General features: G+C 50.6%; 1 protein-coding gene across 1 annotated transcript in view; it reads right to left on the bottom strand.

The window, feature by feature from the left end:
- SIPA1L3 (signal induced proliferation associated 1 like 3) overlaps nucleotides 1-13,236 on the bottom strand; it is a 169,510-nt gene extending 156,274 nt beyond the window's left edge. The window contains exon 1 of the mRNA XM_027855213.1: nucleotides 13,211-13,236. The gene's annotated coding sequence lies outside the window, so the exon portion shown is untranslated. The remainder of the gene's footprint in view (nucleotides 1-13,210) is intronic.
- Between the last annotated feature and the right edge of the window lie 11,786 nt (nucleotides 13,237-25,022).

Here is a 25,022-nt window from a genome sequence, read left to right as displayed (position 1 = left end):
AGACACTGTAAAACAAATCCAAAAGAATGGAAAATTACAAAACAATATGAAATATCTCACTGGAAAAACAACTGACCTGGAAAATAGATCCAGGAGAGAGAATTTTAAAATTATTGGATTATCTGAAAGCCATGATCAAAAAAAGAGCCTAGACATCATCTTTCAAGAAATTATCAAGGAAAACTGCCCTGATATTTTAGAACCAGAGGGCAAAATAGAAATTGAAAGAATCCACCGATCTCCTCCTGAAAGAGATCCCCAAAGGAAAACTCCTAGGAATATTGTAGCCAAATTCCAGAGTTCCCAGGTCAAGGAGAAAATATTACAAGCAGTCAGAAAGAAACAATTCAAGTATTGTGGAAAGACAATCAGGGTAACACAAGATTTAGCTGCTTCTACATTAAGGGACTGCAGGGCATGGAATATAATATTCCAGAGAGCAAAGAAGATAGGATTACAACCAAGAATCACCTACCCAGCAAAACTGAGTATAATTCTGCAGGGGGAAAAATGGTCATTCAGTGAAACAGAGGACTTTCAGGCATTCTTGATGAAAAGACCAGAGCTGAATAGAAAATTTGACTTTCCAATACAAGACTCAAGTGGAACATGAAGAGGTAAACAGGAAAGAGAAAATCATACGAGACTTATTATGGTTGAACTGTTTACATTCGTGCATGGAAAGATGATATTTGTAACTAACTCATGAGACCTTTGTCAGTATTAGGGGAGTTGGAGGGAAAAAATTATATGTGTGTATATAGATAGATAGATAGATAGATAGATAGATAGATAGACAGATAGATAGAGGGCACAGGGTGAGTTGAAGATGAAGGGGTGATATCTGGAGAATAAAACTAAGGGGTGAGAGAGGATTATACTAAGAGAAGGAGAAAGGGAGAGGTAGAATGGGGTAAATTATCTCACAAAAAAAAACAGAAAAGGCTCTTACAGTGGAGGGGAAATGGGGGAAGGTGAGAGGGAATGAGCGAATTTTATTCTCATAGAATTTGACTTAAGGAGGGAATAACGTACACACTCAATTGGGTATGGAAATCTGTCCTACCCTATGGGAAAATGGGGGGGGAAGGGGACAAGAGAGTAGGGAGATGATAGAGAGGAGGGCAGATTGGGAAAGGGGGTAATCAGAAGCAAGTACTTCTGAGGAGGGTCAGAGTCAAAAGAAAGAATAGAATAAATGGGGGGGGATAGGATTAAGGGAAATAGTTTTTCACAGCATGTCTACTATGGAACTGTTTTGCATAACTGCACATATATAACCTATATTTAGTTGCTTGCCTTATCAATGAGGGTTGGTGGGGAGGGAGGAAGGGAGAAAATCTGGAACCCAAAGTTTTAAAAACACATGTTTAAAAAAATGTTTTCACATGCAACTGGGAAATAAGAAATATAGGAAATGGGGTAGAGAAATCCATCCTGCCCTACAGGAAAATTGAAGGGGAAGGGGATAAGAGAAGGGGGGGAGAGACAGAAGGGAGGGCAGATTAGGAGTATTCAGAATGCATGCCATTTTGGGGTGGGGGGAGGGACGAGATGGGGAGAAAATGTGGAACTCAAAATCTTGTGGAAGTAAATGTTGAAAACAAAAAAATAAGTAAAAATTATCATAAAAAAAAATCAAGTGTCCAGAATCCTGCTCTGACCTTTTCTGTGATTACCCCGAAATCAGAGAAGCTGAGGGCTGGAAGACAGGATGCCAGGCATCCATCTACTCCAGCATCTCCACCCCCCCAGCACTCAGAACCGGTCCTGGCCCCTGGGAGTGAAGCCCTCTCCTAGGGGGAAAGACCCCTGCCTTCCAGGCACGCTCTTAGGATCAGTCTCTCCTTCCAGGAAGCCCTGTGGCCCCCAACTCCGTGCTCCCACATTTCTGCTCTCTACACCCCAGTGCTGCCACATCACCCACGGAGAAAAGAGGGGGCTCCCCCAAGGCCAGCCCTGAGCCCTGCTTAGCATCCTGAGGCAAGGCCCGGGGAGTGGGAAACTGAAGGATTGGGCCGCCAGCGCTGAGGGAAAAGTGAGGGGCAGAACCATCTGATTAACACACACTTCCCACGCTCCGGGTTTCTCCCTGGACAGCTGCAGGGGGGGCCCAACAAGTTTCCCAGCAGCCACATGCCACGGCTGCCAAGGCTTCTGCCACAGCTGATGGCTGACGGTCCACACAGAGGCTCACCTCACAGAGGTCCAGCTCTGCTCAGGCCTTGGGAAGGAGGGGTCTGACAGGCTGCTAGGAAAACAAAGGGGGGTGCAGTCCTTGCCTTGGCTGTCCCTCTGGGGCCAGAAGGGGATTGATGCAAGCATCCCACGGCTGCTTCCAGGAGAACACATGAGCGAGCATTCAGAGAAACTGAGCTCTGGGCCAAACAGCCCAGTGGTCAGACTCCGGCCCGGTCCGGGGCCAGGGAGGGACTCCCTAATCCCTGGGCCCATCGGAGACCCCCCCCCTCAGCCCAGGGGGCAACAGAAGCAAATCAGAAGCAGCCGTTCATGGGCCTGGCGCTAAGGACGTAGCCAAGAAGGGCAGCTTGCCCTTCTCCTCCTGTGGCCCCTCTGGCTCGTACCATCCTCCATGGTCTACGTCAGTAAGTCAAACGTTTAGCTACAAGTATGTCTGGAGTCTCAGCGCCCGGAGAAAACCTGCTTCTCTGCCCCCAGAGCCAGCAGACAGGCAGGTGAAGCTGACATCTAGCTGGCGGAGACTGGGACGGGCACGTGAGCGTCCATGGCGGGAAGGGAGGGCACTTGTCCAGAGGGACCACACAGCACGACGGTGGTCTGAGAAGACCGGTAGCAGGCATCACACCGGCTCAACCCCTCTGATTTACAAAAGAAACACGTGATGTTTTGGCTGAGGGGATGAGTCCACTGCCCAGCTGGACAGCCTCGGGGCTCGGAGCTAGAAGGGGAAGTTTTTACAGAAAGTTCACTGCATGTGTGTGCACGTGAGTGGGGGAGCCGCCCCCTTCCTCCTGCTCTGCCGTCCCACCACTCCAAGGCATCTAGACTAAGCCCCTCATTTTACAGATGAGGAAACTGAGGCCCAGGGAGGTGGCGCATGCTCCCAAAGATTAAGTGAGTGGCTGAGCCAGGATTTGAACCCAGAATCTCGGACTCCAAAAGCCAGCATTCTTTCCACTACATCACAAATTGGAGAGAAAATGTTCTGACTCCCTTCTTCTCACCAAGCCTCAGTTCCTACCTGGGAAAGGTGCAATGAGATGCGTTCCACCTACCTGAGGGGGCTGCTGCGGGGGTCCCTGGGCATGCAGAGAAGCCCCCGGAAACACAAGCCGCTCCCATCCCCAGGGAAGGAACTTTCAGTTAGAGGGAAGAGGCGTTCACTACAGAACGGGAGGCAGCCGCGGTGTTGGTGGGGGAGGGCAGCGCCGAGGCCACCCAGGCACCAAGGGATCCGGCCAGGGAGGAGAAGCTAAGGGGCTCCCAACGTGGCCACGGGCACATCCCTCTCTCCACCCTGTGTCCTCCCCGAGGAGAGGCCAAGCTCCCTACAAATCCTGCGGAGCCCCACCATTTGCCCTCAGGCCTCAGTTTCCCCATCTGTAAAACGAGGCAGCTTGGACAGAATACCGGCTCTGCCGTTCTGATGTTCCCAGAATGAACCCAAGCAGGCCTCAGCCCGGCTCTCAGCACCCACAAAGGCAGCTTCTCCAACAGCCTAGCTTCGGGAACCAAAGGCATGTGTCCCACCCATCGCCAATTCCAACCCCTTCCTGCCTGCCCACGGGTAGAGCTGGCTCTCTCTAGGCTGCAGCGGGCACCCTAGGCAGCCCCTGCCAGACCTGCCTGGCTCAGGCTTCAGCCACCAACGCCTCTACTGTCCCCAGCACCTCATATCTCCTGGAGCGTTTGCGTGCACACACACATGGGCACACATGCACCCACAGGCACACATGAACACATAGGCACACACATGCTCACACATACATGTATAAGCTTACACACATGCTCACACATGAACACAAACACACACATGCTCACTCATACACACACACACACCAGCATCTGGTTCAATCCTCATTGAACAGCAGAAGATCCCCTCTGCTACTTCCCTGACAAGCGGTCACCCAGCCAGGGGAAAGCCTCCATCTGCCCTCTGCACGGCCCACCCCCTCCTGCCCTGCCCCAGACAGGACAAGGCTAATCCCTCTGCCACAGGATGAACTTTCAGAGACCTGAGTAGCAGGCATCGTAGCCTTCCTAAGTCTTCTTCTATAAGCTAAACATTCCCATTTCCTTCCAAACACTCCCATTTCCTTCAACGGTCTTCAGAGGACAGTGCCCAGACCTTTCCTCATCCTGGTTGTCCTCCTCAGGCCATCTGCCAGTATCCTCCAAATCAGGGCCCTCACCCGGCACTCCAGACGCGGCCTGACCAAGGTGGAAGGCCCCTCTGGCCTACCCTTTTTCTCCCAGAGCTGCATGAGGTGCACACGAGATTGTCTGGCAGCCCGCGCGCCCCGCCGCTGACTCACCTGAGGCCTCGTCTCACTCCATTCAGCCTCCCCTCCGGCCTGCCAAGATCTCTGGGGAGCCTGGCATAAGCCAGCCTGGCCAGCTTTGGGCCCCACCCCCCCCTCAGCACACTGCAGTCCGGGCCTGACAAAAGTGCTAACCAGCCCAGGGTCAGGGATGGTGCCTCGGCCACCCCACAGAGACCTCCCTCCAGGCGGACACCGATCCATCCACCGATGCCTGACTCTGGCCGGTCAGTCAGGCAGCCCGTACCACCTACTTTGCCCCCTTTCCTTCCTAAGCCTGGCTCAAGTTAATTTCCATGGCCAGTGGAAGGAAAACCCACTCACGGGTTCAGCTTCACATGGGAAGGTGCCCACCCCGGGTCCTCCGCCCGCCTTAATGCTCAGAGCGCGGCCCCTACCCTGGCAGCCACATCACCTGCCCAGGCAGACACTGACTCTGGCCTACAACACTTTCCTTTCTCTCTTTTTTTTTGCACTGAATTTGGGGATTCTATTGCTGGCACAACATAGGACTCCATGCCCCTCTCATCACTACAGGCGTGCCCTGGGGCAAGGATTGGGCAGGGGACATGAGATCCCCAGAAAAGGGAAACTGATGAGGGACGCAGGCTCCCTGTGGCTACAGCTCCTCTTGTGGGGAGGGAGGCAGGCCTGCAGCTTTCTACTTTACTCCTGAGAGGCCATGGAGCACAGAGTCAGCTCCTACAGCTGTGCTAAGCCACTCAGTGCCATGCCAGGGCAAGATCTGGGGGGGCCAGGGGGAGCCCAGAGGGAGCTGGGGGGGCTAGGGGGGCCCCGAGTGAGCATGGGGGGGAGCGGGGCAGGGGGAGCCCGAGGGGGGAGCCCAGGGAGAGCTGGGGAGCCCACAGGGAGCTGGGAGGGGGCCAGGAGGAGCACAGAGCGGGCCCAAGGGGAACAGGGATGGCATTTGGGCGGCACCACGTCCATCACCACACAACCTGCCAGGGAGGCCTCTCAGTGTCTTCTGGAAAGCACTAACAGCATGGACTGTGCCTATGAGTCCTTCGGCAATGACAGACCCATGGTGAATGACCCTGGCCAGGGGCCAAGCCATCAGAAGTGCAGGAGGCATGACTGACAATCTCCAGACGATTCCTGTATTTTCTCTCATGATTTACTCCCTTCCCGAGCATCAGCAAGAAGGGCAGAGAGGATGACTGGCTTAGCTCCACTCTCCTGGTGAACCCCAGGCCTTCCCACGGCGGGGCAGATACCAGGAGACTCCCTGACGTCTTGGGCTCCCACATCTCCCCACAAGGTCCTGCGGAGCTCACCCTCCTCAACAACCGTCACGGCTCTCCCCGTCACCACCAGCACTGACAATGCCCTGTCAAGGGCGAGATCTCACCACAAGCAGAATCACATTGGCACTTCTAAGCCATGGAGGTGAGGCCAATGCGGGGGTCAGTGATGGCCATAACATCCACTCTGCCTGAGGGGAAGGCAGCCCTGGTCACCAGGAGTCCAATCTGGCCAAATCCACCGACTCCAACCCTCACCACCTTGTCTACATTGAGCCACCACACTTTTCTCTTCACATTTTGTACAATGGACACATCACAGCCCTTTGCTAACCTTCCCTCGGTCCAGCAAGGCACAGCCCACTTTACCATCATTAAATGGTTCCTGGAAAACCTGAGTTTAAGGAAACCATTGAGTTCTATGGAAACCGCGTCATGCATGAGCCATGAAGCCAGTAAGAGGAGCATTCCCTCGGGCTTGGGTTACTGGGTTATCCCACCATGACCTCACCCTGGCTGTTCCCTAGGAACCTGTGGAAGGGACACCCGCCCTCCTCCCCTCCAGCTCCCTTCAAGGCTCAGCTGGACGTGCAACCTCCCTCAAGAGGTCAACACGGTGCCTGCCCCCAGACAGACAGTAAGCTGCCCAAGGGCAGGAACCGTCTTCACTTTTGTCTCTGCACCCAGTGCCAAGCACAGCACCCGGCATGCTTCTTAATAAATGCCAGGATCTGACCCCGGCTGCCCTGCCTCCATGCCCAGGATTTCTGCCACCTGCCAGCCCTGCCTCCTCCTCCTCCCTGCTCCGGGTACTCCGGGCCACAGCATCAGGTACCGTGTGTTTCTGGAGAAGTCGCCCACATGGATAGATGGTAATTTTCTTCTTTTCATTTCCGTTTGTGCTGAGGACGCTGTGGCTGCAGCAGAAAGGAAGAAGTCAGCAGGAATTTCCCACCGTGGGCCGGGGGCCTGAGCTGAATCCTAAGCTACCCGTGGTTGGCCAAACACAGGTTCAGCTTCAGAAATGACAATTCTCTAAGAACCACAATCCCACAGGCAAGAAAAGGTGGGTGGGGTGTTCGAGGCAGACTCAACTGCCAGCGTCTGCCATCACCCACGCTATGGACGCTCCAGAAGAACTGGACAAAATGCCAGGACTGCCCTCTGGGCACCAGGAGACTGCAGGATGCTGACATTTCGGGGGAGAAAAGAAAGCTGAGCTGGGCAGTGACGGGTCCTCGTCCCACTGGCTCCAACTGACTCCAGCTGCATTCTGGTTATTCAAACTTTGGAGGCGGAAGGGACTCGTCACCTCCTCGGCCTCATGGACCCCCGGGGCTGACAGGCTGCTGAAGCCCAGGGATCCCTTCTCAGAATCAAGGTCTGATCTATGTGAAACAAAATCCAAACAAAGAAAACCAACGATGTTGGAACAGTTACACACACACACACACACACACACACACACACACACACACACACACACCCCCCCAAGGTCATAGAGCCCGGGTGAACGACTCCTGATCTAGTCCAACCCTCTCATTCTTCAGCTGGGGAAACTGAGGTGAATGTCCTGCCCAAGGTCACCCAAGGTCGCCGGGGTCTCCGGCTTTAGCTCATTCTTTCCACTGCCTGCTTGGGCCAATCCTCAGCTGGCCTCTACAACCAGGCAGAATGCCTTGGAAAGGGGCATCAATCACCCTGCTGACACCCTGGTGAATTCCAGCTTGTTGGGTCTTCACTCCCACTCGTTAATTCACTTCTGTGGGCACCCACTGTTTTCCTAGTAGAACATAACGTAAGCTCTTCAAGGCTAAAGACTCGTTCCATACTTTGTCTTTGAATCTCCAGTGCCCCACATGGGCCTGGCAAACAGCAGACGCTTACTAAATGCTGCTGGATTGAATCGACAGCCCCTCCTTCTGGAGTTCATCCCTGGGCCTGCGCTCAGCCACTGGTCCCCTGCAGGCCACCGGGAGGGCATGGCGGATGGAGGTCATTCACACATCAGTCAGGGTCCGTCGGGGAGGGCAAGAATCATCTCCCCACAGGAAACATAAACACAAGAATCAACTTGAGAGCCTTTCCCACTGACAACCACCACAATGTGAAGACAGCAGACAGCGGCCACGCCTTCCACCAAGATCACCGTCCTAGTGACAGCATCAGCCGCTGCCCCAAGTAGGTGGCCAAACCCCTCACTCCCCAGAAGCTCTGAGGCTAGAGGCCAAAGGGCACACAACAGTCAAGTGCTCCAAAGCCACGTCCCAAACCCCATTTCTGATCTGCCACCTGGCAACGGGAGCAACCCACCCATGTTCAGTAAGCCTGTGCCCTGGCCCAGACAGACAAGCCACGGGACCACCATCCTGGCCACAAGCAGTGGAAGGGGAAGTCCTAGAGATGAGGGCATCCCTGAAGTCAGGAGGACCTGAGTTCAAATCCAGCCTCAGACACATAACACTCACTAGCTATGTGACTCTGGGCAAGTCACTTAACCCCAACTGCCTCACCAAAAAAAAAAAAAAAAGGATAATCTAGAGACGAGGGCACCCCAACAACCTGAGCCCCGGACAGCCTCCTAGTTGAAGAGATGCTTAAGCAAGTAGCCCCAAGCTCAGGACCCTGTGAGGAGAGACAAGCATAGGCCCACCCTCAAAGAGCTAACAGTCCAGTGGACGTGTGGGTATGATTCAGGGTGGAGAGAATAGGCTGGGGAACAGCGTGAATGGTAGATGGGCTTGTCCCATCTTTTCTAAAGGTCACACGCGGACATTCACTGAACGTTATGATCCAGCCGACCTGGAAGAGCCAGCCACGTCGCTTAGGAGCGAGGGTGGCTCCCTTCCACAATCACAAATGATGTCCAAGGGGCTTCCTGGACAAAACCCCTCCTGAGCCAGCTTACAGACCCTGCTGGCCACCAAGCTGGGGCCCTTCCCAATGCCTCAATGGCCTGGATCCATTCACCTCTGGGGTGAGAACACCAATGGAGACAAATGACGTCTTTGCACAGCCCATCACCACAGCACCAACAGCCACAACAAAGTCCACAACCGTGGCACTACACCGGCCACGGCAGGCCCACGTTCGTGTAGCGTCTGCTACATGCCCGCACAGTGCTAAGATAAGGAGGGAGGAGGTGGGGGTGCCCTGGATGAAGTCCCCTGTCCCTGGTGAACCCCACCCTGGGGGCCCGAAGGGCAATAACGCCCACTGCGCCGGGGAGACCGCCTCTAGTGGGGATCCTCAGCAAACGTGATCGCATCTCCCCTAATAAAAAGTTGGCTCCTTCAAAGCTCACCGGAGGCAGAGCTGGGGTGGCTGGCTACAGTGCCCCTCGGCATCCTCTCCGTCTAAGCAAGCAGCCTAAGGCAGGGCCGACTGGCTAGCGGAGCACGTCCACGCTCCCAGCCGGAGCCGACGACGGAAACAGGCCCGTCACTGACCACAGGGCCTAGCCAGCCTGGGTGAAGTAGGGAGAGCCAGTTCCAACGGAGAAAGTGAGGGATGCCTCATTTCACCTGTATCCCCAGGAACAGGCACCCAGCACACCGAAGGATCTAGTAAATGTTAGCTGCTTGACCGACCGCAGAGCCAGGCTGGCTGATCGAGAGCAGGTCTTTCCAGATTCACTAAACTGGTCAGTCAAGGATGCTTCAGCTCTAAAATCTGGATTTTAGCACAGCATCTGCTAACATGTCCTATGATGTTCCCATGAAGAGGGGAGGGAGACGGGGCCTCGGTGATGATGCCACAAGACGGATCTGGACCTGGCGGGACAGGCAGAAGACCGGTCAGTCCTGACCCGGCAGGAGGTCTCTAGCGCAGGGCCCCAGGGATCTGCGCTGCGCCCCATGCTGGCAAACATTGGCCTCAGCGACTCGCCGAAGGCACAGATGGCACGCTTCTCCAGCTGACACATGTCACGAAGCTCAGAGAGGATATGGGAATCGCGTATGACAAGCTAGAGCCTGGGCTGAATCTGATAAGACAGAGGAATCAGCGGAACAGCTTACACTTGGGTTCAAAAAATCAACTTGGTGGTGGTGGGGGGGGTCTGGTTAAGCAGCAGTCATCTGAAAGGGGGGGTGGGAGAGGTGCTATCAGACTGCCAGCTCCACAGACTTCAAAGCTGTGAGATGTAAGCCAAGAAAGCTAGCGGAATCTGGCCAGCTTCAAGGGAGGGGGAGGGAACGAGTGCTTATTAAGCACCGACTGTGTGCCAGGCTGTGCTAAGTGCTTTCTTTCCACTCGTGATCTCATTTGAACAGGAGGTAGCAACACCTATTCACAATGGCCAGGCTGCAGAGTGTCCAGAGAAGACTGAGCAGGAGGGGGAAAGGCCTTGAGTCCACATCCCACAGAGGGATTGGGCTTGAGGGACTGGGAAGAAAAGAAGCGTGGATGGGGCACGACCCCTACCCTCAAGCAGCTGAAGGGCTGCTGTCCAGTGGAGGATGCAGGGCGGGCAGCGGGGATCCTTTGGGCTAGAGCGGGTTCTTAACCATTTTTATGTGTCCTGGACCTCTTGGGCCATCTGGAGAAACCGAGGGACCCCTTCTCAGAAGAATGTCTTTAAATGTAGGATCCGCGTCTTTAAATGCATGAAATAAAAAGCAGCCAATTTGACTATAGTTCATCTCTCCAAATGTTTGTTTTGTTTTGTTTTGTTTTTTGTGAGGCAATAGGGGTTAAGTGACTTGCCCAAGGTCACACAGCTAGTACGTGTCAAGTGTCTGGTCTGAGGCCGGATTTGAACTCAGGTCCTCCTGCCTTCAGGGCCAGTGCTCTATCCACTGCATCACCTAGCTGCCCCTCCAAATGTTTTTTAAAAACAAAGTTCACGGACCCCCCGCCCCAACTCCCCCCAGGTCAAGACCCTCCTGGACTAGACACTCATTCACAGAAATCCCCACTCTCCGTGGCGTCTCCTGTTCAGCCCTCCAAAAAAGCGGAATGGCCAGCAGCAATGCCCCGTGGCCAGGCATCAGGCAGGCACACAGCCCAACTCTGATGTCCCACATGGATCCAAAATCCAGGGCTGGTTCAATAAATCCAAGGGTACCAATTCCTGGGGTAAGGACCCCACATTCTACAAAAACCACTGGGAAAACAGGAAAGCAACTTGGCAGAGACGAGGTTTAGGCCAACACATGATGCCATCCACATACCACAATAAGGTCTAAATGAATACATGACCTAAACATTAAAGTCACATCATAAAAAAATCAAAGGTAGGGCGATAACCTTGCACAATTAGGGCCAAGGTGAGAATTCTTCATGTTAAAAGGTAGAAGGTCGATCACAGAAGATAAAGTAGACAGGTTTAATCACATAAAACCAAAAAGCCATTCCACAAAGTTTTTACAGCACCCATCTCTGCTAACTCTCTGACCCAAGACATAGAAGAAACTGATATAAATATATAACAAAAGCCATTCCCCAATAGATAAATGAACTCCCAATTTTCAAAAGAAATGAAACTTATCAACAACCAAATGAAAGAAATGTTCCCAATCATTAATAATATGAGAAATGAAAATTAAAACAATTCAAAAGTCCCCATATGGGCAAAGATACCAGGAGATGAAAACGGTTGGGAGCTACCTCACCACACACTAATGCCCTCTGAGGTGGGCTGAGAATTGGTCCAGCTGTTCTGGAAAAGCTGGGCATTACACGAAGGAGTCATTAGGCCATTTGTACTAGGTATAGTATATACACCAAGGAGGTGCCAGAGAAGGAATGGCCCCATGTATACAAAATACAGCAGCATTTTTTGCAGTAGCAAAAAAACTGAAAGTGGAGATCTCTACTGATGAGGGGTATGGCCAAACAAATTATATAAGGTGAAGGTCTAGGACTGAGCCAGAAAAAAAGAAAATGGCAAATACACAAAGCACAGCATTAGAACTACAAGGGAAGGCCAGGGCCATCTAGTGCAGTGGTGTCTAAATCAAACAGACACAACCCATCTGGCCAAGTACTGGTGTAGAAAACCACAAATGAACATAATCTAGAGTGTACCATATTTTTTAAAATTTTGTTAAACATTTCCCAATTACATCTCAATCTGGTTCCGACAGACCTCTGATCTAGACCAGCTCCTTCATTTGACAGATGAGGAAATTAATCACGAAGTGACTTCTCAGAGGCCCCACACACAGTAACATCCCACCCCAAATGTAAAATCCAGAATTCAGAGAAATTTGGGAAGACTTCTACGAATTGATCAAGCCAGGGCAGGAGGACCTGGAAAACAATTTACGTGACAAGTTAAATGAAAACTGAAAGGCTTCATCGTCCAAAATTGCCTTCAGAGACCGATACTGAAGCATGTCTCCCCACTGCAGGCAGAAAGGTGAGGGTCTATGGGTGTGGAATGAGGCATACTGCATGGTCAATATGGTGATTTGTGTTTCTTGACTGTTCTTACTGGGTACTAGTATAGGATGTGGAGGTAGTCATTGGAATGTGCCAGTGATGTAAACAAAGGAAAAAGGACCAATACGATCCTTATTTTTACATGGAGCCTGCCTCCAGTACCCTACTTTTCCCCATACCTGGGGGTAGTGGGGGGGGGCAGTCTCAGGTACACCAGCATCAATGCATTAACTTGTGCACAACCAGGATCCAGCAGAAGTGCACCCCATGCGACCTCCTAGGCCCCTGAGGTTTAGTCAGTCAATCAATGAACATTAATGATGCACCTACTGTATGCCTGGTATTGTGCTAAAAAAAAAAAAGCTAAAGACAATCCCTGCTCTTCAGGAGCTCACAGTCTAATGGGAGAGAAAGCATGCAAATAATTGTACAAATAAGACAGAAGCAGGATAAAGCGGAAATTGGATTTGGAATAGGAAACCCTGGGTTCGAATCCAGTCTGCCACGAATTTGCTGGGTAGCTCTGGACAAGTCCCTTGCTCCCTCTGGGCCTGTTCCCCACTTTGCACACGGGGAAGAGGCCGGGCTTGCAGCATGCCCTCGAATCTGCCCCGCCCGCTGCAGCACCCACGGCGGGGTCCAGGGGACCAGGGCAGCGAGCCTGCAGAACCGAGGACCGGTAAAGAAAAGCGGCAGGCAGGCAGGCTCCCTCGCGCATGCGTGGTCGGCAGGTCTCGGTTTCTCCCTCGGTCCCCTTCGCCCCCTGCGGCGCGGGGCCTGTCGGGAGCTGTAGTACGGCGGCTGCCCACCCGGGGAGTGGGACGGCGCCCGGGGACACTACAAGTCCCAGCAGCCGCAGCCGAAGCAGCCGGGGAGAGGAGGGGAGGAAGAGGGCGCACCGGGAGCACGGCCGGCCGGCCCCGCCATCCGCCGGGGATGAGGGGGGCTCCCAGGGCCGTCGAGGGCGGCCGGCTGGCCGCCAACCTCTGGAGCGCGAGGGGGCGCGCGGACTCCGGGCGCGGGGCGCGAGGCACTTACCCGGAGCAGAGTCGAGCCGAGCCGAGCCGAGCCGAGTACCGCGCGCAGCCACGAGCAACTCCGGCTAACTTGGGGCGGCGGGGCCGCCCGCGAGGACTTTCGAACGCGCGCGCGCCGGGACAGGACGCGCCGCCGGCGGGAGGGGGCGGGAGCGGAGTGCGCGCGCGCGCGGGCTTGCCGAGGCCCCGGCAGAGGCGAGCGCGTGCCTGGGGCGGGGCGGGGCGGCGGGCACGCGGCGCCGCGGAGACGCGCGCGCGCTCCTTCGCGGCTACAGCTCCGGGCAACCGCACCGGCGCGCGAGGCTCAGCTCTGGCCTTAAAGGGCCAGTCCCGGCGCGTCGCGGGACCCGGGGTCCGCCGTGGGGACACCCTTATCTCGCCCCCACCACGTTCCCCGGGATGCAACAGCATTCTAGGGCCCGACTGTAGGGGTCCATTCTGCCCCGCCCACTCATGGGGGACCCCTCGCCCGACTCCCGCCCAGAGGTCCCGCGCACCCCCGCACCCCACTCTCAGTCAAGCCCCTAGGGTCTATTAGGTCCCGCTTAGGCACGGTACCCGAGCATCCCTGCCCTCGGCGAGCTTCCAGTCTAACCCAACGGGGTGCCTTGGAGGGGCTGGGGGGCAGAATCCGTAGAAGGAGGGGGTTGGCAGCCCTCCCAAAGGGCCCACCCCCCCTCCCCACCTTCACCAGGCTGAGAAGACCATCCCACTTTCTGGCACAGTAGGCACTTAATAAATGTTGATTGAGTGATTGAGCCAGCCACCGAGATTCCGCAAAGCCACTCTGTCCACACACACCTGTCCATCCTTCCCCCATCAATGTCCACTCTCCTCTCTTAGGAGACCAGCAGGTCCAACTCTGGAATCCTGCCCGTCCTGTACCGAGGCTCACAACTAGTCCCCATTGTAACCTCCCCAAAAGGTCCAGGACCCACCGTCCTGTCCTGGACTCCAGCCTCCGCTAAAGGGCCAGGGTCCTACCGCAGCCAGCCAAGACACCCAGCTCCATTCTGGCCCCGAACTCCTTGCTCGAGGTGGGAACACCACCCTTCCTTTGTCTTCAGTCTCCAGGACCTGGCCGGGATCAGAATCAAAATCAAGATGACCTAGTTTCCCCCCTCTACCCCCCCCACCTTGGCACAGCAGGGAGTGGGGGGGGTGTGGTCCCATGCTCTCAAACAGTAAGCCTGGGAGCTCCCCAACAGCATATAGTAGGAGCTATATCAATGCTTCTTCCCTTCCCTAGCTTGAGTACCCCACTTGGGCTCTGGGGAGAAATCTCAGCCACTGGGGCTTGGGAAGAAGGGTACCCACCTGGCTCCAGGGGACAGAATACCTTTCAGCTGGGCTGGGTCTTCAGGTGCTGTGACAACTCTCCTGGTGGGAGAGTTTGGCCCCAGTGAGAGAGCAGCTTAGGAGGGGCCGGGGAAACCCCGCAGGGGGGGTCATTAGCTCTGTTATTGTTGATGTTAATAACAGGCCAGGCAGGAAGATGTTTTCTGGGGGTGGCTTGGGTCCCACGGGTCCCACAACTGGCTAGGTTTCCCCCGCCCAGCAGGGCAAGCCCTGGGCTGCCATCTCTGGAAAGAACATTGGAGGACAGCCAGCCCATTGGATCACAGCTGGAGTGCTAGAAGGAACACACACACACACACACCTGTTTTACAGATGAGGAAACTGAGGCCCAAAGAAATTAAATGACCTGCCCAGGGTCACACAGTAAGTGACTGAGGCAGTGTTCGGATCTAGCTTTTCCTAACTCCCAAGTCCCAAACCCTCTTTTCCTTCTCCCTCTTAGAGATGAGAAAAGTGGAATTTGCCCAAGGTCACAGCTAATTAGCAACAAAGCTGAGACAGGATCCCACTTCAAACCAATTGCTTCCTCCACGGCAGATGTCCTTGGTTAGTGGGGAGAATGGAGAGAGGGGGAGTGCAGAACAGGGTCTAAACCCAGCACTCTTCCTATGAGAGTGAAGATGACACTAGGTGGTCAGAATTGTCCAATGCTTCCCAGCCATTCACCGCCACCATAAGCTTCCAGATCTGGTCACACTACGGATAACTCCCCTGCTTGGAAGCCTTCCAGGGCTCCCCATTGCCTCAGCCCAGCATTTTGAACCCTCAATATTTGGGCCCCAATCCTCCAGCCTCACTTCACTCAAACTCCACGCCCCAGCCAGACTATACGGCTCACTTTTCTAGATTTCTTTTTTCCATGTACACGGCTACTCTTGTGCCCTCCTCCCTTCATCTCTGACAGATGAAATCTTCCTTCGAGGTTTGCCTCCTCCAGGAAGCCTTTCCTACCCTCCTCCCCCACTGAAAGTATTTTCCCCTTCCTCAAATTCTCAAAAGCCATCTTAAAGCTCTCCTATGCCAAGGTCTCACCCTCTACTGTGTCTGGGCACCTTCCCCACCTGGCCCCAGTAGAATCTAAGCTTCTCGAGGGCAGGAACTGGGTCATTGTTTTTGTTGTGGCTTTTCTTCCTTTCCCCAGTGCCTTGTACATAGTAAGTGCTTAAGAAATATTTGATGTTTGGACCCCCAAGAAGAGATGAGAAAATACATTTTGTCCCTTTCTCCCATAGGTGGCGGACACGTTTATGGTGTCAGGTTCATTTTTCATTCTGTTTTAAAGGGGTGGCTATATGGGCGTTATCTGGAAATAAAGGTGGTATAAAAATCATTAGAATTTTTAATGATCAAATACTTGTTAATGAATTGAACAGAAGTGATAGATCTCAGCACCCCAGAGTCAGCCCAGCCATCCGTTCAACAAATATTTACTAAGGCTCATGCTTGAAGCAAGAAATGCAAAGACAGACCAGACCCAGGCCATGCCTTCAGGAAGCCTATACTCTCTATACTCTAAGACAGAGACATAGGTCTCTCCATACATAAATATCTAGGCTACCAGGGGGAGTGAGTTCAGGGAAAAGGGAGCCCCAAGCACAAGGCTCAGAGAAATCAGAGGACAGAAGCATCCTTTCTACACCTATGTTCACACCCTGCGTATGGAGCCTCACTAGCTCTCTGCCTAGCTATGAAAGGCTTTAAAGCCAGAAAAGGGGCCAAGCGATTGACCCAGAGAACAGGGGGGAGTGGGAGGGGGGCAGGGAGAAAGGCCGGAAGCCCCAGGGCCTGTTCTCCCTGATGCACAGAACTCAGCTGAGCCCAGTGCCTAGCATACATTGAACACTTATGTAATAAGGGCTAATGGGATTGAATTCTGGTCTCCACCCTGCTCTCCCCCACACACCTATGATAACAATAACAATAATAATAACTCACATCCATCCAATCTACTTTCCTCACAATGAAGATCCTTACCGAGGATAAAACCGGTTCAGAAGGGTGATCTGCCCACACAGCTAGCATTTATTAAGCACCTACTGTGTGCCAGGCACTGTGTTAAGTACTGGGGATTCCAAGAAGGGCAAAAGCCCTCTGCCCTCAGGGGGCCCACAATCAAACAAGGAGACAGCATTAAACAACTATGTACAGACAAAGACAAATTGTAAATAATTAAGAATGGGGAAGGCACTAATATTAAAAGGGATCAGGAAAGGTTTCTCAATGTCAGAGGTAAGATTCAAATGCAGGTCTCAATCAATGCACCTAGTGTGTGCCTTCCCCTTTCAGATGACCTTCCACTTCCCTAATCTATATATTTTGTGTGTACCAGGTTATTCACCTCGTTTCACCCATTAGAATGTGAGCTCTTTGAGGAAAGGAACCATGACTTTGCCCTTCATTGCATCCCCAGTGCCTAGAATAGTGTCTGGCACGTGGTAAGTGAATAAATAAATAAAAGTAAAAATAAAAAAAGTAAAATTTGTAAATAAAAATTAAAAAATCAAAATAAAGAAATAAAAGGCATAGCTGACTGATTGCTAGGCACAATGCACTGGGGATACAGATCTAGTCTCTAAGGAGCTTATATTTTATGGAAGGATTCAGTATATACATAAATAAGTGTACACAAAATTAGCCTGAGGAAATGGGGGAGGGGAGGAAGGGGGAGACCAGAATTCAATCCCACAAGCCCTTATTAATCGTCCATTGTGTGGGGGGGAGGGGGCAGCATTTACCTCTGCAGCAAAGCTGCGGTCTGGCTGGGGTCCTCTGGCTCTCATCCCAGGGGATGCCCCATTCTTCAGAGCAGCGCTTTGTGGGTAGCTTAACAGGGTCCCTCAGTCAGCTAAGGCCCTACCTAGTCTTTCCACTTCTGAATCTTAAAGAAAACCAACAGCAGGAGGTGGGAAGGGCATGCATTTCAGACATGGGGAGCAGGCTATGGAAAAGCGTGAAGGTGGGAAATGGATTGTCCTCTATGAGGAAGGCGGAGAAGGCCAGTCTGACTGGCCCATGGAGTGCACCAAGGGGGAAAAAGCTGAACAACACTGGAAAGGTAGAGGAGCCAGGCGGTAAAAGGCTTTTAAATTCTGGACAGAGGCATGTAGAGGCAAAGGGTAGGGAACATTGAGGAAGATGGACAGCTGATGCTTACATAGCAAAAGGAAGCCTAATGGATAGACCGCTGGCCACTCGAGTAGGGAACACCTGGGCTGGGCGTGTAGTTGAGAGCTGGTTGGTAATTGTTCAATGTGATATATAGTGGAGCATGCTGGACTTGGATTCCCAAGAGGACCTGACTTCAAATCCCACCGCAAATCCCTGGGCAAGTCACTGGACCTGTCTGGGCTTCTGCTTCCTCATCTGTAAACTGAGGGGGCCGGCCCCGAGGGTTTCTAAAGTCCCTAGGTGCCCATGCTCCGGAGCCTTCGAATCCAGAAGGCTGCTCCTCAGAGTACTGAAGGGGACGGGGAGGAAGCATGCACAGGAGGACCCTCACCAAACCGCGTTGACTGCCCTCCCTCTCTCCCTCCCTCCCACCTCCCTGCATCCCGCCTCTCCATCCTTCCCTCCTGGCTGGCCCTCCAACAGAAGGACCAGTAGGAGACAGATGAGCTAGGAGCTCATGGAACCCGGACACATGGTGCCCTCTAGAGGCAGCTTCTCATATTACTCCAACTCCAGAAAAGGTTTGCTTACACTTTTGCTGCAGATGTTGCTTCGAAGATTAGGGGGCTAGAGGATGAATAAATGAATGAATGAATGAATGAATGAATGAATGAGTCAAGAACCTTCTATGCTCTCAAGGAGCCCATATTCTAATATGAGACCAAGGTAAATAAGAAAGGATCCCTGCTCTCAGAGTATCACAGGAGGAAAAGTAGAAGGGACTTCAGATGTCATCTACCCTTGAATCTCAGAGCTGGAATTTACAGATAAATGTTATGTGTATATGTGTCTCTCCCAATGGCATGGAAGCTCTTTGAGGGCTGAGACATTGTTCTATTTATATCCCTTAGCACAGTGCTTTGCATATAGCAAGCCCTTTATTCATTCATTCATCCATTCATTCGTTTATTTGTTCATTCATTACATAAAGTTCTTAGCATAGTGCCTGGCACACAGTAAGGGCTATATAAATGTTGTCGCCTACTACTCCTGGAAGCTAGATGGCGCGGCAGTGGACAGATGGCTAGCCCTGGAATCAGGAAGACCTGAGTTCAAATCCAGCCTCAGACACTTCCTAGCTGTGTGACCCTGGGCAAGTCACTTAACCCTGTTTGCCTCAGTTTCTTCATCTGTAAAATGAGCTGAAGAAGGGAATGGCAAACCATGCCAGTATTTCTACCAGTACCAGTACCAATACCACTACTGTTGCTGCTGCTGCCGCTGCTACACCCTACCCTGGTCATTTTATGGATAATGAAACAGGCTGAGTAGGCAAGTCTCCTCCCTGACCCCAGTCACACAGGAAACATCTAACAAAGCAAAAGAATAGGGATTTCCAATCAATAAACACCCTTCCCACTACAACCACTTTGACTTGTAAGCTGCCTGAATCAAAAGATGATAAATCTAGACCTGGCAGGGACCTTAGAGTTCATCATTCCAACCTCCTTGTTCTACAGATGAGGAAACTGAGGCAGAGTTAAACGACTTGCCTGGGGGTCACAAAGCTAGTAAGTGTCTGAGGTCACATTTGAACTCAAGTCTTCACGCTTCCAGGCTCAGCGTTCCATGCACTATGGTGCCACCTAGCTGCCTGAAATGTTTTTAAAGGTCTTTTAATCTAGTTTTGGAGTTGATGATTGTTGATACTTTGATCAGAACTGAGAGGTCTTTTAGAGTCACTTTCTCTCACATTGTTGTTATTGTGGTGACCATATTTCTTGTTCTGTTTCTGCACATTTTATTCTGCATACGTTCAATTATTCCCAAGTTTCTCCAAATCCACCTTTTCATCATTTCTTAGGTGAAATAATGCCCCGTTATATTTGTAGCACATGCAGACCCTGGAGCGACTATCCCAGCTGGCATGAGGAGTCAGATCCCCAGCCAGCCAAGCCTGGTTGCTATGTGTCTCAACAGGGTTCTAGGGATTAACTTTTAGAGCATGGGCATTGTCTTTTCTAGAGCTGTATAACTCATGAGCCTCCACTGGTATTTTCCACCTCCCATGATTATGGGTTAATATCAATTAGTCATCTAGATTCAATTAGTTCTTAGGAAGGGGGGGGTTATTTACCAAGACAGATGGTATAAAACAACTCCCCTAAAATCTGACACACTCTCCCACAAAAATATAGAGAGTTTGGGGGAAAGTGGTCTCAAGCTTTGAATACATGTGGCAAATGAGGGTAACATAGCACCTGGAAATCCCTTCTGGAAGTCTTCAAGGTGATTCGCTTAGGCAGGGTATGGCATTTCTGCTGGGTTCTTTGTAGCCCATTGAATTTGGATCCAAGCTGGCATTCAATCTCAATACATACACTGCCTTCAGTTGACCCAGAGACACTGCTAACAGGATGCCTCTGGCTGCCACCCTTCCCATTGCTCAAGCAGCAACACTAAGATGGACGATCCTCTGGACCTCTGTAGTTCAAGAGGTCCTCTTCTGGTCAGTGTAAGGAAAGGGGAAACATGACCAATCACCAAAACCCGGGGCTCTGCTTCTCTTCTGATCCCAACTGATTCCTTGGGGGAAGAGGGAGGCTTTCTCCTCTCTGCTTGCTTGAATCTTCCTGGTTCTGAACGAAGTCTGCTCTCTTATAGAAGATCAGCTGGGCATGGACAAGTCCCTCACCCAATAGGAATAGATCTACTGTCTGGTATAGTTTTCCTTTGTCCATTTGCTTTCAAAAATTTTTAAAGGATTTTTTTAAAATGCCTTTTAACATAAGCTAACGTCTTTGAGATGCTTTTACCTCATTAAGTTATCAGGTCTTAGTGTCTTATCATTTATTTTAGGTGGGGTGGAGAGACTTGCTTGATCTACTCAATTGACTCCAAAACTCATCTTCCATAATTTGAATGAATGAATGAATGGAAAAAGCATTTTGTTTGTTTTCTTTCTTTTTTCTTTTTGTACCTTTGGTCCTTTCCCTTTGTCTTTGACCACCCTGGTATATATGCCTAATAGCAGTATCTCTGAGTTAAAGGCGATGTACCATTTAGTGGCTTGGGGGGGGGGAGGAGGCATCATTTAAAACGGTTTTCCAGAATGGTTGAGCCAATCCGTAACTCCACTAATGGTCCATTAGTAAGCCTACCTTCCCAGAGCTCCTCCAACAATTGGTATTTTCATTTCATTTAATGTTAATGTTTCATTTAATTCATGTTAATTTTCATTTCTCTTTCATTAGTGATTTGGAGCATTTTTTTCGTAGAGTTATTGACAGCTTCTAGTTCTTCATTTCATAGTCATTTGTCACATATCTATTGAGAAGGACTCTTGTCCTATGATAGTATCACTTCTTTATATAGGTCAATCAGTCAACAAGCATTTATTAAGCATTTACTGTATTCCCGGCACTGTACTAAGTTACAAGGATACAAGGAAAGGGAAAACAGATCCCCCAAGGAGCTTACATTCCAATGGGGGAGACGACATGTAAATAATTAGGTATGGACCAGTTCCACATACGGGAAGGCACCAGTAACTGGGGTGGGGAGAGGGTCTGGGAAAGGCTTGCAGCAAGTGAGACTTGAGCTGAGGGTTGAAAGGAGCCCAGGAAGCCAAGAGGCAGAGGTGGCGGGGAGGAACATTCCAAGCATGTCATTCATCTTTCCTTCTCAAAGAGGATCAATGACATCAGGAAGGTGATGTCTTGACTTGCAACAAGTGAATTGGATTTCAGTGAGGCAGAGCTGTGCAGTCATTGGCCTGACTCTCTCCTCCAGAGTCACTGGACTCCACCGGCAGGACATAGATCGTCATCAAGTGAGATGGTAAAAGAGAAGAGAAGAGGTATCCCCCCAGGACGAGACCCTAGGGGATACCTATGATCAGAGGCTGAGACATGGATGAAGAGCTGGCAGATTCAACTGAGAATAAGTAGATAGGAGGGGAAGGAGGAGAAGCCCAGAAGGAGACAGTGATCAACAGCGTCAGAGGCCGAGGAGAGGTCAGTGAGGACGGAGATTAAGAAAAGGCCATGAGGGGCAGCTAGGTGGTGCTGTGGATAGAGCACCCACCTTAAAGTCAGAAGGACCCAAGTTCAAATCTGTTCTCAGACACTTACTAGCTGTGTGACCCTAGGCAAATCACTTAACCCTGATTGCCTCAAAAAGAAGAATTAGGCAATTAGGAAATCATTGGTAACTTTAGACTGAGCAGTTTCAGTTGAATGATGAGGTTGGAAGCCAGATTTCAGGGGATTTAGAAGAGAAACACTCTCCTAAAAGGACTTTATCTCAAGAAGTTTAGCCAAGAAAGGGAGGAGAGATTTAGAATGATAGTTAGAAGAGGTGGTAGGATCAAGTCAGGGCTTTTTTTAAGGAAGACAAGGTCATATGTGTAGGCAGCCAAGATGGAGAAAACTGGGAGAAATTGAAGATTAAAGAGAGAGTAGGGATGATTGTGGGGGGGCAATTTACTAGAGAAGACATGAAATGATGGGATCAAAGACACACATGGGGTTGGCCTTGGCGAGGAGAACGACCTGTTCATCTGAGACCCAGGTGAAGGGGGAAACAATGAGGAAGATGACTGAAGGATGTGAAATGAAGAGGAAAGAAGCAGACGCTCTTGGCAAATGGTTTCCATTTTTTTCAGCGAGACATGAGCTAGTTCCTCAGCTGAAAGAATAGGGCTTGAAGAGAGATAAAACTGTTTGGAATAGCTGCAGTGGAGAGAGGGATAGTGGATTCATGCATTTAGGACCCAGTGGTGATTAGATAGTATCAGTCTGTGATGTATCCAATCAGCATGACTCCATGACTTCCATTCAGCAGCATGTGAATAGAAGTAGAAGCAAGTGGCGGGGAAAATCCAGAGTTGGAGGTTGGCAAGATGTTATTTGGGTTGGACAAGGAAGCAAGACAATCAAGGGTTAAGGTGAGTGTGGAGCTCAAGGAGGCAAAATAGGGAAGGGAGGAGAGTGTAGACTATGCAAGGACATTGGCTTAGGAGAGAATGGAGGGGCTGAAGGAAGGGAGGCTGTGGTGATGATTGAGAACAGGGCTAGGGGCCATTGGGCAGAGAGAAAGAGGGAATTGTAGAAGATTAGAAAGAAGAAATTCAGAGCTCGTGAATAAGCAATGCTTGTAGGAGATGGTAGGATCAAGGGCGTGACCAATTCTGTGTACAGCTGAGTTGGAGAAGAAGAGTAAGTCATGGGAATTGAGGAGATTGAAGAACTAGGAAGTTAAGGCATTTGAAGCGGTGACAATATTTACCCTGATGTTGCCACCTTGAGGGCAGGAGATAGGGAGAAGAGAAAGATGATGAGCCAGACATGGAATCCACTGAGGAAGGAAGGAAAATGTCCTATGGGTTGATAGATGACAGACACCAGGATCTGGATTGGGTAATACAACTGACGAGTGGACACCTCAAAGGAAGAGAGATGGCTCCATGATGGTAGCAAACAAAGAGTCCGGAAGGGGCAATGGGGAGCAAGGAGTATTCATGCTCTCCCCACCCCATGGCATCCAGTGAGTCAGGAAGCATGAGAAAAAGTGGAGCCAGTCATGGAAAATGTGGTGAGAAAAGTGCTTTCATCAGAAGGGAGCCATGCCTCAGGGAGAACCAGAAGATGGAAGGAACGAAAGAGTAAGAGATTTAAGATGGAAGGAAGCTTTTAAATTATGGAGCAGGCATTCCAGAGGGCACAGCAGAGAGGGCAGACAGGTCTGGATACTAAACCCTTGTCAGAAAAAGAGGTTTTTCTCAACTGCTTCCGTTCAAACTGCATTCATTTGACTTTGCAAAAACTTTTTTAATTTTATGTAATCACAACTGTCCATTTTGTCTTCTGTGATCATTTCTCTTCCCTATTCAGGTAAAAAAAAATTTTTCCTCCTAGGCATAGTTGTGAATGGTATCTCCTTTTCTTATGCTCTATTTTTTTAAAAATGATGTTACCGTTCATATTTAGTTCACCTATCCTTTTGGACCTTATTGTGACATAAGGTATAAGATACTGGTCTAAATCCCGTTTCTGTCAGATGGCTTTCCAGTTTTCCCCGCAGTTTTTGTCAAATAGGGAGTATTTACTTCTGTAGATGTATCATTAATTAGATTCTTGACCTTTTGTTCTTCCAGATGAATTGTATTATTTTATCTAGTTCTAAAAAGTAAACTCTTGGTCATTTGATGAGTATGGCTCTAAATATGGGTAATAACATCATTTTATTTTTTTACCTTGGAACAACTTAACCATGAGAAATTAACCTCACTTCTATTTTTTTGTCTTCTTTTACTTCTGTAGAATATTTTGCAGTTGTACCTAATTGTAACTCCAGTCCCAAAGTCTGTTGGTATGGGAATTGGTGGAAATCAACATCTTGCATCTGTGTGAGGGGTGGCACAGAATTTAAGAGAGCGGAAGAGAACAGTCACAGTTTCTCCCATTCTGCTGGAGTCTCCTCAGTCACTTTAGGAGCTTCTGACTCCCCGTTCCAGGGGGAGGACGAAAGAGGCCAAGACTGCTTCAGGGTGCTGAAGGAAAAGACTTCGGGAAGAAGCCGGCATGAGAGGAGCTAGACGTCCCCACCATGTTCCTGCCCCCAGCTTGCTACATGAAAGACTTAGGGGAACTTGCCTTTGGATGAGATCCCATATCCCCTCTCGGTTGATCTGAGTTCCCTTGTTCCCAATGGGAGAGTTCTTTCACTGTATTGTGTGTGTCTGTGTGTATACACACATATATGTGTATGTGTATATATGTTTGCGTGTATGTGTATCCATTCTCTGATATCTGTTTTGGTATTGATTTGGATAAATGGGTTTCTTTACTAATTACTACATACATTCATTGCAGAACTGGTATTTGGTGGGGAAAGGGTCAAGTTTTGGATGTAAAGCTTGGAGTCCTGCTTCTTCTCATTAATGAAACAGTGACCAGAAGTTAGCTTGCATCTGAAGACTGTATCCCCTAGACAAGTAACATTTAAGGGAGTAGATAGATATAATTCCAGTCCAGTATGCCTCCTCTCTCTGAGGAGAGCAAAGTGGCTTCTGCTCCCAACCTCCTGCTTCTACTTCTGGCAGTAATTAAAATCTCAGGGCAGCTAGGTAGTACAGTGGATAGGGCACCAGGCCTGAAGTCAAGAGGACCTGAGTTCAAATCCAGCTTCAGATGCTTACTAGCTGTGTGACCCTGAGCAAGTCACTTAATCCTAATTGCCTCCAAAAAAAATCTGCCTTGGGTTGGAGGAGAAGAAGCTAGAGATGTCCATGTTGTCCTTCTTCAAGTCGCACAATGATACCTTCATACATGTGGGGGGATAGC

Source organism: Vombatus ursinus, unplaced genomic scaffold (genome assembly GCF_900497805.2).
Source record: "Vombatus ursinus unplaced genomic scaffold, bare-nosed wombat genome assembly UNPS02010822.1, whole genome shotgun sequence".
Classification (NCBI taxonomy): domain Eukaryota; kingdom Metazoa; phylum Chordata; class Mammalia; order Diprotodontia; family Vombatidae; genus Vombatus; species Vombatus ursinus.
This window is presented reverse-complemented; position numbering and strand designations above follow the sequence as displayed.